The 14,045-nt window shown below is 43.6% G+C and overlaps 1 long non-coding RNA gene across 8 annotated transcripts in view; it reads left to right on the top strand.

The window, feature by feature from the left end:
- LOC148755078 (uncharacterized) overlaps positions 1-14,045 on the top strand; it is a 129,625-nt gene that overhangs the window by 81,985 nt on the left and 33,595 nt on the right. The window lies entirely within an intron of this gene.

The raw sequence follows: 14,045 nt of genomic DNA, 5'->3' as shown, positions 1-14,045 counted from the left end.
AGACGAAAAATCCAGCGGGAAGTTAATTCTAATATCTGAAATGATTGAAGAAATGGACTGAGGAGTCTAGGAAAAGCCTGGATCTCCTTTAAGCTTATAATGAGCAGGACTTTAAGGGTTAAACCAAGAGTCCCAAGTTCTATTTCTTTCCATGTCAGCTGTCAGCCGTGTCTCTCCTGAATAAGTCAAAGATATTAAAACAGACACTAGGTGTAAGTAGCCCTGAAAAGGTGCCTTTCGAAGTCATGGAACGTCTTTCAGGCACGTGAGCGCATGAACGTAGCCCAGGCTAGCAGATGACTGAAGGTTAGGGTTTCCACAGCCGTAAGCTCCCACATCATTGCTTCTCTTTAGCTTTCTTTATCACTTAAAATACCGCACAGATTCCACACCAACTGCACACATCTGAGAGAGCAGTGAAAACCTGCCAGAGGCAAACATTAAATTTGGTTAACACTGAATGAAGTTATAGAAGCTCCTTTCTGACTCAGTCCGTTATCGATTTGCATTTGCTAAAGATGTAATGTGAGAACTGGGTTTGTAGAAAGAATATTAGTATCTGTTTCTCCAGTTGCTGATATTGAACCAGAGATAAAGCACGGTGGCCTCAGAGCTAAAGCATAGGTTCATACTCTATAACCAAGGGCTCATTAAGTGTTTACGTCACTACTTGCTTTGCCCTTCCCTAGGTTATATAGAGAATACAGAAACACCTTTAAGATATATTTCCAAAGGGGCCCCAACAAACAAAGAACAATTAAGTATACCCTGCCCCTCCCAAATATCATCTAGTTTTGACTTTGTCTGCCACTGGCTGAAAGACTACCCAACAGGGACTGGAAGAGTTGGAGATCTCTCTGGAAAGAGCAGAGCTCTCCCTGGCCCTGGACCGATGGAGAAGGCGCTAGGAGGGGGTTTGAGGGGGAGGGAAGGCATTCCAAGTGGTAGGGGGAAGGGGGCGGGATAGGACAGGCATGGAGGCAGAGATGAGAACGTCCCTGTACAGGAAGGAGCGGGTTCTGTCCATGAGGAACCTCGGAGCCCAGGAGTGCCAACAAGCAGGAATGGAGCCAAATTCCAAAGGTTTTCAAAGCTGCACAAAGGAGGTACGCTTGATGCAAAAAGCAGGAGGAGCCATTGTAGGTTCTTGAACAAGGCCTCCAAATGGTATGTAATGTTTGTGTTTGGAAGATTTATCTGGCAGTGTAGTAGAGACTAGATTAGGCACAAGACAAAACTTTGGGAATTGTAGCATTTTCCCAAGTTATTGCAGTTATTCACTTCCAGTTGGCCATGTCATGACAACCGAAATGAGGAGGAAAGGAAATTATTTTATCACCTCTTATTATCCAAATATTGTCCGATTAGGAAGCTAGCAAAATAGCTAAACAAGCTTATCCGTTGAACAATTTGGGAAATGTCACGATTCTCCCGTGTTCACAACCTGTAGGAACCGAAGCGTCATTTGAAAATGGCTGGCTTTGCATGCCTGTTAGTGGAAGCCGAGACAGGGAGCAATATTATATTTCAACTGGAATATAGAAACCAGTGTGTGTGGACATGCAGACTTTCTAAATCAGAGAAGAAAACTCACATCCAGAGGGAAATGAGATGTCTGGAGTTTCTGTGACAGAGAGAGATGCCTGGTGCAGAACCTGCTCTCCTCTGGGGGCCGGGCTTACAGGGCTGCCTTGCATGGCTCTTGATGCAAATGGTAAAGATAAACCTTCTAAGTGATATGTAAATTTTCCACACATTCGCTTTTTTTTTTTTTTTTTTTTAGTGTAGCCATAGGATGTATGGCCTATTTTTAAAAGATTTATATTTTAAAAAGAGTTTCTTAGCATTTTCTCTCTTTTCTTCCTATGGTTTCTATCCTCACCTATTGGATTAAGTTTCTACATTTCATTTTTATTGTTATGCATCACTCCGTTTATTTATCATGAATGTATCTTGCGTTATAGCGACAGGAGAATCTTCACCACATTTGAAAATAACCTAATTTCTTTTTTTTTTCAATTAAAGTTTATGGGGGTGACAATTGTTAGTAAAGTTACATATGTTTCAGGTGTACAATTCCCGTAATACATCATCTATATCTCACATTGTGTGTTCACCACCCAGAGTCAGTTCTCTTTCCATCACCATGTATTAGACCCTGTTTATCCTCTTCTAGAGCCATTATTTTTTACATACAATTTTCTGTGAAATTAAGGAACACTGATGAGCTACATTTTGATAATGCCCTGAATTTAACTTCATTCACTTCATCCACAGCACTGGAGTGTCCCCTGTACTCTGAGCAGCATGTTCAGTGCTGGTGATTCCAGCTTGAAGAAGTGGCCCTACTCTTGTCCAGGGCCGATCTCAACCATCTGCACTCTGGATCTCCTTTCCTCCCACCTTATCTGGAATCCTTTAAATATCAATGAATTAAACCATTCACTCAGTCATTCGACAAACATTTCTGAGACTCTACACAGCCCTCTGCCAGGTCTGGAGGTAAAGGGGTAAAAAGAGAACCCCAGACCTGCCATGTTAGATGGAGTTTGCCATCCAGTGGGATGGCACTGTCTCCTCTTTGCTCCATCTTCTACCTGTCCACTGCACTGGACTTCTGCTCAGCCCCACACAACTGGGTCCTCCCGCACTAAAAGTACAGGGCAGTGCAGCCCTCCTTTGACACCTGCTTCTCCGTTGTGGCCTTTAGTCCACAACACTGTCCTCCTGCTCCTTCCCTTGCATTTCAGACAACTCCTTCTTCTTCTTTTTCGTGGACTTCCTTTATGTGCCTCTCAAGCAGTGCTGTTTTTTTTTTTTGTTTTTTTTTACCCCAAACTACAGTGCTCCGCCTTTTCTCTTCCAGATTTGTACTTAATCCCCAGGGCTCTCATTCATGCCTCAGCCCCTGGCCTTCCCCTGAACCCCAGACCCATATTTTCAAGCGTCCAAAGGACCTCCTCTCAGGGACGTCTTACAAAGATGTCAAACTGAGGATCTCTGAATTCATTATGTCTAACCATGCCAACCAAACCTTCTTCCTGCCTTTCTCAGTTGATGATTTCATCACAGACAGAGATAATAATCCTAACTACATGCCGTACTACATGCAGTTATTGTGAAGACGAAATGAAATTATATGTAACATTTTACAAAGTGCTTGACACATAACAGACATTCTGTGTGTGTGTGTGTGTGTGTGTGTGTGTGCGCGCACGCGTGCGTATGTTTTAACTTTTATTTATTTTAAGTGTGTTTTTCCAGGACCCATCAGCTCCAAGTCAAGTAGTTGTTTCAATCTAGTTGTGGAGGGCACAGCTCATAGTGGCCCATGTGGGGATCAAACCAGCAACCCTGGTGTTACAAGCATTGCGCTCTAACCAACTGAGCTAACCGGCCACCCCTGTTTCTTCTCTTCTGTTTTTCTTTCTCCTTCTCCTCTTCTCCCCAACCAGACTGTAAGCAGTCTGATGACAGGGTGTGTGACTTCCTTATTTTCGATAAGGAGTAATTGTTTAGTGAACCACAGAACCTATCTGACAGGGAGCTGAAATATGCAGACCCTCTGAATCTGTATTTAGGAAACTTTGAAGCTGCCTGCCTTTCAGGTTTCTGTGTTCTTACTGTCAGGATAAACTCAATACAATGATTGCAGTAAATAATCAATAAGAGTTTCACAGTGTGTTTTCACACACATTAGGAACAGACAACCTATCCAACCTATCTTAATGCATTCAGAACACAATCTGCAGCCCACATTTCTAAAATTCGCCACAGTTCTCCATCTGCACATCGTGTGAGCCAAAGGCGTTCATGTCCTTAATTTTAATGGAGTCTTACATTTTTATCAAATTTGCATTACATCGGATGCCAAGGTATAAATTATTTTTGGTAAAATACCATCTTTATCCTGTGGGGGGAAATCAGAGCACTGAGTACTAATCGCACACTTCCTTCATGAGGAATTATTTGTTATAGCTTAGCATTCTCCATGACAATGCAGCCAAGCATGGTTGAATTGTGATCTTGCCCTGAAAAAAATACCCAACAAAGTTGATAGCTACCTGAAGCTTATAAGCAGGTACCCTCTGATTATGCAGAGATCTGTGTAATGTTTTTCTAATATAATTGTTGTGTGGTGTGTAGTGACTAATTGTATTCAGTGCTTGGAGCAAAAAGATCCACTCGTTTAAAAAGGCAGGTTGCAAGCTGCTGAGTCACAGAGCTTCCTTTGACAAAGAGGAAGCTGGTCCAAAAGAGCATTAGTGACAACTGGGGACACACACAGTCCACAGCACGGGCACAGAGTGGAATGTATCATACTTCTCTAGGCTCAAGACAAGCAAAAAGGAGCAGTCTACAGATCAGAAAGTACAAATACTGAAAGAGGCTACATTGAGCTTTATGCGGTTAAATGACTTGGAAAACCATTTAAACTAAGATTCCGCCCTCCCTCACCCCTCCCCCACCCCCGTTTTCACTTGGGTTATGGGTATTGTGTAGTTTGTAAACAAACATTTAAAAGTGAATTTTATTTGGTTTGTTACTCTAAACGAATTTTGTATGGAAATCTTGATGTGCATAAGGAAAACTTAATTCTATTTTTCTTAGATCATCATGCGTGGGGTCTTTACAGAGGATACTTCATGTGCTGGGCCCTGGACTGTGAGGATAACTCGCAGCTTTGCATGCAAGCGGCTCCACCTCACGTGTGAGGGGAGACCGATGAATCAACACAGTGATGAGTGCTGCGTATTCCACCAACAGGGGGCAGTATGAAACCCATAGGAGACACCTAACCCCACCTGGGAGGGTCATGGAAGACCCCTGGAGGAACTGACATCAAAGTGAGAAGCTAAAGGATACGTATGATCTAGCCAGGCATTAGGGATGGGGAGAGGAATTGGTGTTTCTAGACAAAAAGAGCAGCATATGCAGAGATGTGATGGTTGTGGGTGGGTGGAGGGGGGAGAGAGAGAGATTGAGAGAGAGATTGCAAGTCCTTTCTTCCATATTGGGGTGGGTGGAGCATGTGGGTGGGATTGAGTAGGAAGATAGAGCAGGCTGGGATAGTGGTAAGAGATGGAACACGGGCAGTGCCTGAGGCCTTATGACTAGTACTGGAAAGATTTTATCTTTGTTCTAAGTTCAATGGAAAGCCACTGAAGGATGAGCAATGATGAGTCAGAATTTAATTTTCTTAAGATTGTTTTGGCTGCAAATTGGAGAGTGGATTTGAGGGGAATGAGAGTGGATATCAGACAGGTTAAGGATGGGGTTACGTGGCCTGAGGTAGAACAATGGTGTTAGGGAGAAGTGGGCAAATTCAAGAGGTCTTTGGAAGTCTGATGGTCAGGATTGTGTGACTGTTGGTATATAGGTCAGGCAGTAGGAAGAGTCAAGCATGATGGGTACAAGCAGGTTGGGGGAATCGGGGGAGAGATGAGGAATTTTGGTTTCGGCGTGCTGAGTTTGGGGCAGGAGGTAGTTGGATGGTAGGTCAGCTCAGAGTCATCAGCATAAAGATGGAAATGACTCAATGGGAGTGGAGGTGATTGTGTGGAATGAAAAGAAAAGAAGACCAAGGACAATTATGTGAGAAACACTAACATTTAAAAGAAGAGTCAAGAAAAAAGATGCAGAGAAAGAGAATGAAAAGCTGTGGATAGAGGAATTCCAGGGGAGTCTTAAAAGCAAGGGGAAAAGAATTTTGAAGAGAGGATGTTCAACAGTGTGTCAAATCCTGCAGGAAGTTCAGACAAGGAAAGGAAGGAGATGTGTCCACTGGATTTAATGACAAAGAAGTTGGTGGTGACCATACAATGATTTCAGTCAGGGGTGTGTGTGTGTGTGTGTGTGTGTGTGTGTGTGTGTGTGTGTATGTGTGTGTATATAGGTTGCGGAATGAATGAATGGAAGCAGGGAAGCGGAGGCAGCTCTTTCATAAAGTGTAGATGACAAGGGGAGGAGATAGAGTGAAAGCTGCTTTGGGCAATTTGCACTGGCTAACTTAAGTGCTCTCCTAAAGACCAGCATTTATGGAATAGATAGTTTCCCTCCATAACTGCTCTGCCTGTACCTGGCAACCTTGGCTTCCCCTCACTTCTTAAGCCCTGTTCCCAAGGTCTTGACATCCTTACTACTTGTTCTCTCTTCCAACTTAAGTTAGAACCAGACAGTTCCATCCAGAGAACAGAGTGAATTATAAGGAAATGAACACCTTTAAAAATGCTACTCTTCATACATGATGACATTCTTTGACTAAATTTTTGTGTCAATTTGAGATACTGAATGTGGCATTAATGCAGGAAGAAAGAGTGGTATCAAGATTAGAATGAAATGTGACTATATTTTAGTTGTAGTTTGGAACAGGGATAGTACTAAGAGTAAGAAAAAGTCATGCAATCACCAAAGCAAATCGGATCATTCTAAATGTTGCTTTGAAAAAATTATATCAGATGGTGAGCTCTGTCACAAATGACTGGATCGTGCATATTGATTTCATAAATCCATTTCCTCCTTCAATACTTTCTCATGCCAGTGTAATTGAAAATCAAATCTTAGAGTAACTTAAGGAGATTGGAGTTATAAATGTCTCCAGGACCTTAGCTTTGCTGGGATTATAAATCAGAAGAGTTTGAAGGAGCCCAGGGTGCAGAAGAACAAGACGGCAGGTGTCAGTAATTCTGAGCAGAGGGCAGACAAGTCCCTAAGTGAGAGGGCTGTGCATTCCTGGGAAAAGTTGAAGAAGTGAGTGGAATCTCAGGAGAAGAGAAAAGTTTGGGGTTAATGAAGGACAGCATTAGAAGGAAGGGGGAGAAAGAATGTAGTGGAACACGTTATTCTCACAAGTTGGAGGGAGCCCAAAGCAGCAGGCAGCAAAATCTCTAAAGGGGAAAAAGAATTCAGGCAGAACTGTGGATTTCATCCAGCCTTATAAACAGTGCAGGATAAATTGTCTGCAGGACCACTGAAGCGAAGGGTACAAATAAGCCTGACACATTTCGATATTTATATGAAACAGCTGATAGAGAGATGCAATAGTACAGACAGAAAGAGAGATTTAAAGTCTCAAAGATGCCAGACTTCCTGAACCGAATAAGATCCTCTCCTGTTCAGGCATTTATTGGGTTCTTCAGCTTATTACTACTTGCAACATGTCCTCATGAACAGTCTCATGGCGTATGGTATGTCCTGCTTTATCAAACTACTTCTCAATTCAAAAACTGAGTGAGGCAAGCTGTGGTCACATTTCTCCCAGTCTGACTTCTTTCTCTCACTTTTCTAAGCAAAGGAATATTTGTGACAGCTTCCATGATGAAAAAGGCACATAGAAAGATCCTGAGAGGGCCTTCGATTCAAGATGCTCCCATAGGGCCAGCCTGGTGACTCAGGTGGTTGGAGCGCCATGCTCCTAACCCCGAGGTCGCAGGTTCGATTCCCACGTGGGCCAGTGAGCTGCGCCCTCTACAGCTAAGATTGTGAAAAAGGCTCTCCCTGGAGCTGAGGAGCCGGAGGTTGGCATGAGCAGCCGGAGGTTTGAACCCTAGTGGCGGGAGGAGAGGTGCAAGAAGGGGAAAAAAGATAAAAGATTCTCCCATCCATGTTTCAGATGGAGAGCGGATCACAGGTTTAAGGGTTCTAATGCTGTTCTTCTTCTAGAAGAAGAGGGAGTTTGTTCCCGCACGGTTGGTCTGTCTTTCACTCCCTCATTCATTCTACAAACATTACTAGGCCATCCCATGTGCCAAGAACTGGGGAAAAATAAGACTTTAAAGTTTGCAGGGCTTTTGTGTATATTATTATTCTAACTTAAAAATAAACTCACGGAGGATACTAAGTGCTCCCCTGCGGATGAGCATTTAGTAGCCATCCCCAGCCCACACCCGATGTGGCATATATGGCCTGACTGTCTAAGTCCAGGCGGGCTGGGACCATCTCCCACCCGTCTCGGGAACAGCCCTAACTAGCAATTCTGTCACTGTGGGGCCACCAGCCGGAGCTCACCCTCAGATCCTTAGGTGGAGGTAAATGTGGTAAAGTGGAGAGGGGGAGCAGCCTTCTCATGCAGGGCCACTAGTCCTTGATTTTGGATTTCAGGTCTCTTTCCACCCTGTAAAAGTACCCCAGAGGGTTGAGTTACAGGCTCTGAGATGCTGGTCAGACACCAGGAATTAAGATGCTGCACCCACAGTGGAGGACTGAGACACTCTGGAAGGTGGTCCTGTGCCGACCTGACGACAGGCCTGCACGATCGGTGTCAGTGACACGTGATGCTGTGAGATTCCTCACCCAGGCTCACTCCCCTCAGACTCCCACGGCTTGGGACCTGCTGTTGCTCCTGGAATGTCTTCTTCAGTGCCTGTCCACTTGGCCAACGGCTGGCTCAAACATCTTCCGCTTGGGAACAGGCTTCTTTCTCTGTGCATCTGCTGTACCTTATACTGACCTCCATGATAGCTAATGTCACAGCCAGTATGTTCTAATAGCAGTTTGTTCTCACTTCCAGCCATTTGGCCGAGGCTGGGTTGACACCAAAGTGTGCATTCATTTCTATTAAGTGTAAAAAATCACCAAACATTTGGAATTGGACAGCCAAAGCAAATGGTTAATATCATTTTTAAGTTGACAACCTGTTCTCATGCATACATCCTCTGTGTCAGTAAGCAGGATACGCAGACCACCTCAGTACATGGAAGACAGAGGATGAAGGCGTCTGTTCCATGTGTGAGGATCATTTTCTTTTTTCACCCCAGGTAAATCTGTGAAAGCTGTGTTTTGATTTGTGGTTTTATTTTGGTTAATTCTCTGTGATTGAAATAATGGAGGTTCATTAACTATTTTTACACTGTAATCTTCAGATGATCATCCTTTGGGAATTTTTTTATTTTAGGGAAGGATGGCACACAAAAAAAGATGCTCTTTGCACCTCAAATAGCATCTTCTCAGAGAGGTCTCCCTTTCCACTTGTCTAAACTTTTTGTTACACTCAATTTTTTTTAATCCCCTTTCCGTACTTTACTTTTTCTCCTCTGTACTTTAATTATCCAACCTACTACATATTTTACTTATCTTGTTACTGTCTGTCTCTTCCACTAGAATGTAAACTTTTAGAAGGATTTTTATCCGGTTTGCTTACTACTGTGTCGTGCAGGAGACCCTGCTCGCTCCACCATTTGTCGTGCGGGGCGGCCTGCGGGGCCTCTAGTCCTGCTCCTCACATAAGAACGCAGGATATGATGAGGCCAAAAAGGAACACCCACGGAGCCATAGGTAGGGGAGTCATACCACCATAGTCTCACTGGTGGCACTATAGTCTCACTAGAGGCTGGAGCCACACGACCTGCAACCTGCTGTCCACTTCTCTGCCTGCCAACTCACTGACTCACCAACCAGCACAGCCCAGGCAGTTATATCAGTGGCTAATTGGCTAACTGGTTACAGTTGACAGCCAACTAGCCACAGCTGATGGCCAACTAGCCACAGCTGATGTCCATCTACTACCCGAGCCAGCACCTTTCTATGTGAGGCCGAGAGCCTGGAAACTGCTCTCTGGGACTCTGTTCCCACAACTGAACCCCAAACAGCCAACAACAATGGCATACAGTAGGTGGTCAATAAATATTTGCTAAACGAATGAACAGCCTTTCTTGGCACCGAAATGAATCTGCCCCACAGCGGGGAGGGGCTCCATGTGCTTCTTATGTGCGTCACCCACGCTCCCAGGCTGCCCATGGAACTGAGACATCCCGTGTCCACACCCGGAAGCAGGGCCCTCGCTCAGGGTTCACACTTCAATGTGGGGCGTGGCAATGAGAAAGGAGGCTATGTGGGACCTGTATCCATAGTTAAGTAAGAGCAATAGCTTATGCTCTTTGCTCCATTTTTGACAAGTACATGTTATACCAGCCTGGGACATATTACAAAGTTTAATATTTGGTTATATATGTATTCCTCAACCTATCTTTGTGAGTAAACGTTTTCCCAAATATATCTATTTAAAATGACTATTTCTGAATGAAGGGAAGGGAGGAACAAAGCACAATAGTTAAGTCCTATAACTTAGAGCCTGATTTTTTTGGGTCGGAGCCCTGATTCTGCCGCTCACTCGCTTTATGACCACCTGTAAAATGGGAATAATAGTGCCTGTCTCATGGAGTGCTATGAATGAACACACAAAGTGCTTAAGAGTGCCTGACACACAATAACAACTATGGAAGTGTGGGGACAGAGCCCCAGAGAGCAGTTTCCAGGCTCTCGGCCTCACATGGAAAGGTGCTGTCTTGGATAGTAGATGGCAGTCAGCTGTGACTAGTTGGCCATCAGCTGTAACTAGTTAGCCACTGGCCACTGATATAACTGCCATGACTGAGCTAGCAAGCATGGATTGAAGTTAGCAAATGGGTTGGTTGGCAGGCAGAGAAGTGGACGGCAGATTGCGGATCGTGTGGCTCCTGCTTCCTGTGTCTCCTGCTTCCTGTGTCTCCATTCCAGCCGCCAGTGAGAATATAGTGGTATGACGCCCTGTTTATGGTTCCGTTGGTGTTCCTTTCTGGCCTCACTATATTCTGCGTTCTTGTGCAGGGAGCAGGAGCTGAGTCCCTGCATGACAGAAGTGTTGGCAATTAACATTATTTATCATTATTATTATTCCTCCTTGAATAATCGTCTTGAGCTAAACCAGTTTGCTTTTATTAACCTGTTTCCCCGAAAATAAGACCTAGCCAGACAATCAACTCTAATGTGTCTTTTGTAACAAAAATTAATATAAGACCCAGTCTTATTTTACTATAAGATCCAGTCTTATTTTACTATAAGACTGGGTTTTATCTAACATAAGACTGGGTCTTATATTAATTTTTGCTCCAAAAGACGTATTAGAGTTCATTGTCTGGCTAGGTCTTATTTTTGGGGAAACATGGTACTAGTAGCATGTTTACTTAATGTTATTATAACTGATATTATAGTAGGAGAATCTGGCATTTTATTAACCAGAATGCCCTCTGGACTGGCAGTTATGCATATAGAGCAAAATAAGATGTTTATAATGATAAGTCTAGAACACTGGAAGATCTTGAATTAACTTCTGAATTATCAAAATTATTACAGCGTCAGGGTTGAGTGGATTTTATTGTAAAGAAACATAAACAACTTTTTTAAAATGTGGAAATCCAAAGCAGTAAGATGCAGAAGTCCTTTAATACGTTTACATTCTTGAAAGCTCGGGATAACTAGTGCACAGACTACTCTAAGTCTAAAGACATGAAGAGAGTTTTTGAGAACCAATAGTATTCTGTGCAGCTCTACAGCACGTCCTGTAGGCCAGAGGTGCTGGCCAATTGTGCAAACTCTGCATGATCTGGGCAAATATACAGAGGCCTGGATGTTGCCTGATTTCTCCAGCACCGTCTCATCTCAGCCCGACCCTCCTCATGTCATTTCAAGTTTGACTGTAATCCCCAAACCTTCTAGCATATTCATTATGCATCACGAATCAGAAGGTGCTCACCAGCAATCTTTGTTCTGATATGTCTCTCCACCATTATTACCTGTGTGATGACCTGATTTTGTTACCAACAGCTGCAGTCCTTGGGAATGGGATTGGCAAGAAGTTGAAGCAGAACAGTAAGGGCCAAATAAATGAGATTAAGCTCAGGGTGTGAAAGAAAAAAAGAATGGAAGAGGAATTAAATTCATGAAAGTGGGATGAGTAGATCATAGGCAGAAAAAATGGGAAAATTTGAACTTTCAGGAGCCAAAGGTTCTAAATGATGTTTGCTTGATGTTTGCATATACAGTATTAACTCACCATGTGTTAAGCAGCGTGGTGTCAGATGGTTTATGTACAATTTATTTAATCCTCAAACCTGTAAGGAAGTTACCGTTCTCTCCATGTTACTAAGACCTGGAGGCTCAGAGAGGTTGCCTAAGGTCACAGAACTAATATTTATGGCTGAGGGATTTGAACAAAGCTCAGTCTGAATCCAAACCCTGTGTTCTGTGGTGTCTAGAACTGGTTAAACAGGGCAGGCAGATAACCAAGGAGAAACTATCCAGAAATGTCATGATTCACAAGAGGTACAATCATAAGGCATAAGCCATATAGTGCCTAAAGAATAGCTTTTTTGGAAATGGAATTTTAAAAGTAGCAAAATTTTAAATGCTATAACTTTGCTGCAGCATTAGAATTTTATTGGAACATTAGTCACACATTATGTTAAAAATACTGGAGTAAGAGTACACAGACTAAAAATGATTGAAAGACTTTAAACAAGGGATAAATGGGACAAGTAAGGAGAGGAAAGGAGGGAAATTTTAGAAAGGTGTGTGTGTGTGTGTGTGAGAGAGAGAGAGAAAGAGAGAGAGAGAGAGAGGTGTGTGTGTGTGTGAGTATGAGTGTGTGTGTGGTGGAAAGGAGTGGAGGAGGGAGGGAGTTGTGTGGTAACAGTCATCTAAGCTAAGACCGTTTCCATGGCTAGAAGATGAACAGATATTTGTAGCAGGGAGAACAACTCTCCACCCACTCCCTTACCTCACCCAGGGTGGATCTGAATAGGACTTTTTGTCCACCTCTATTTTCTACAAAGCAGCTAATTTTTCTTCAACATCAATTCAATTAAACTTCTCTGCTTAAAATCCTTCAATCGAATGCCACCTCACTCATAGTAAAACCCAAACTATGACTCTAACCTACAAGGCTCTATTTAATTTTCCCCTGCCACCTCTCCAGCTTCAACTCTGCCTCCAGCACTCTTGACTCCCCTGCTCACACAGCCAAGACCCATCCTTGCCACCGGGTCTTTGCACATGCTATTTCTTTGAGAGAATACTCTTCCCAACATGTGTCAATACTTACGTATGATCGTGCCAGAAGAGCCCTCTCTGACCACCATATCTTAAGTGAGTTTCCCTTGTTGTTTCTCATTTCACCATTTTATTCTCTTCACAGTGCTAATTGCAGCTGTAATCATGCACATGGTTTGTTCATTTGTTTTTATGTGTATCTTCTTCACTGGATTATAAGCTTCCTGAGGGCAGGGACTATATCTGTTTGCTATATCTAGTGACAAGGGACTTATTTACTTAATAGATGCCTGATTACAATAGTGTCTCCTTACAGTTTTCAGGGTGGCACATGCCCTACCTCAGAATGTACCTGATCTAAGACAAAGAAAAGCAGTCAGTACTTGCGATGGTTTGATGAGGTCTCTGGATAGTCAGATGTGACCACAGGGGTCAGTGAGCTCTGTTGCAGTAAGAAGACTTACTAGGAATTGTCTCTTGTAAAACGTAGAGGTTTAGGTATGGTTTTGAAGTAGAGGGATGAACCAGGGGGGGACTAGAGTGCTTTGCTCATCACTGAAGGCAGGGTTCCATTGAGGTAAGGGGACATTGAAAATTGAGGGGTTATCTTTGAATATTGAAGATTTCTGTTCTTGTGTTGTCTGCTGTTTTTGTTCCTGTTGTTTGTATAGAAGAGAGCGTATGCCTGTGAGTTTCTGTGTATGTGAATGAGCACGCACGCACGTCGGATTTTAACAGCGGCCCACCCTCTAGATAACCAGGAAGAAAGAGAAACACAGTTGTCCTCTCACAAATGGAGAGACTGTAGAGAACTGGGCCCGGGACTGTTTTGCTGCAGCCTTCTCCCCACAACCCACCCAAACTCACCCCTTCCACAATCACCCTTGGGCGAGTCCATCCTGAATAACTCAGGCTCTGGGAAACGTGGAACTGAAGGCTTGAGTCCTGTGTGTTGTACTAATTGAGACAGATCCTGGAGGACTTTCTAAAGGAAAGTGGGACCTGCCATTGGTTTGAAGTGGGAGCCTCTCTGAAGGGGAAAGCCAGACCTTAGGCAGGGCAGCAAGTCTGGAAACTGGCACTGCTTCTGACAGTGTTTCATTTTCCAAGCATCCTGGTGCTTCTTCTGATCAGGGAAGTGTGGGACTCACTGCCCCGAGGGAGGTCACTCTTAGCAGGGAGGGAGAGGCTGACATTTGGGTCACACCTTATTGACCCTGCTTCAGAGAGGACGTGAAGAA

The sequence above is a fragment of the Rhinolophus sinicus genome, chromosome 16, assembly GCF_057876585.1.
Source record: "Rhinolophus sinicus isolate RSI-liver-muscle chromosome 16, RSI-T2T, whole genome shotgun sequence".
Taxonomy (NCBI): domain Eukaryota; kingdom Metazoa; phylum Chordata; class Mammalia; order Chiroptera; family Rhinolophidae; genus Rhinolophus; species Rhinolophus sinicus.
Note: the sequence above shows the minus strand (reverse complement) of the source record. Positions and strands in the feature narration are given on the sequence as shown.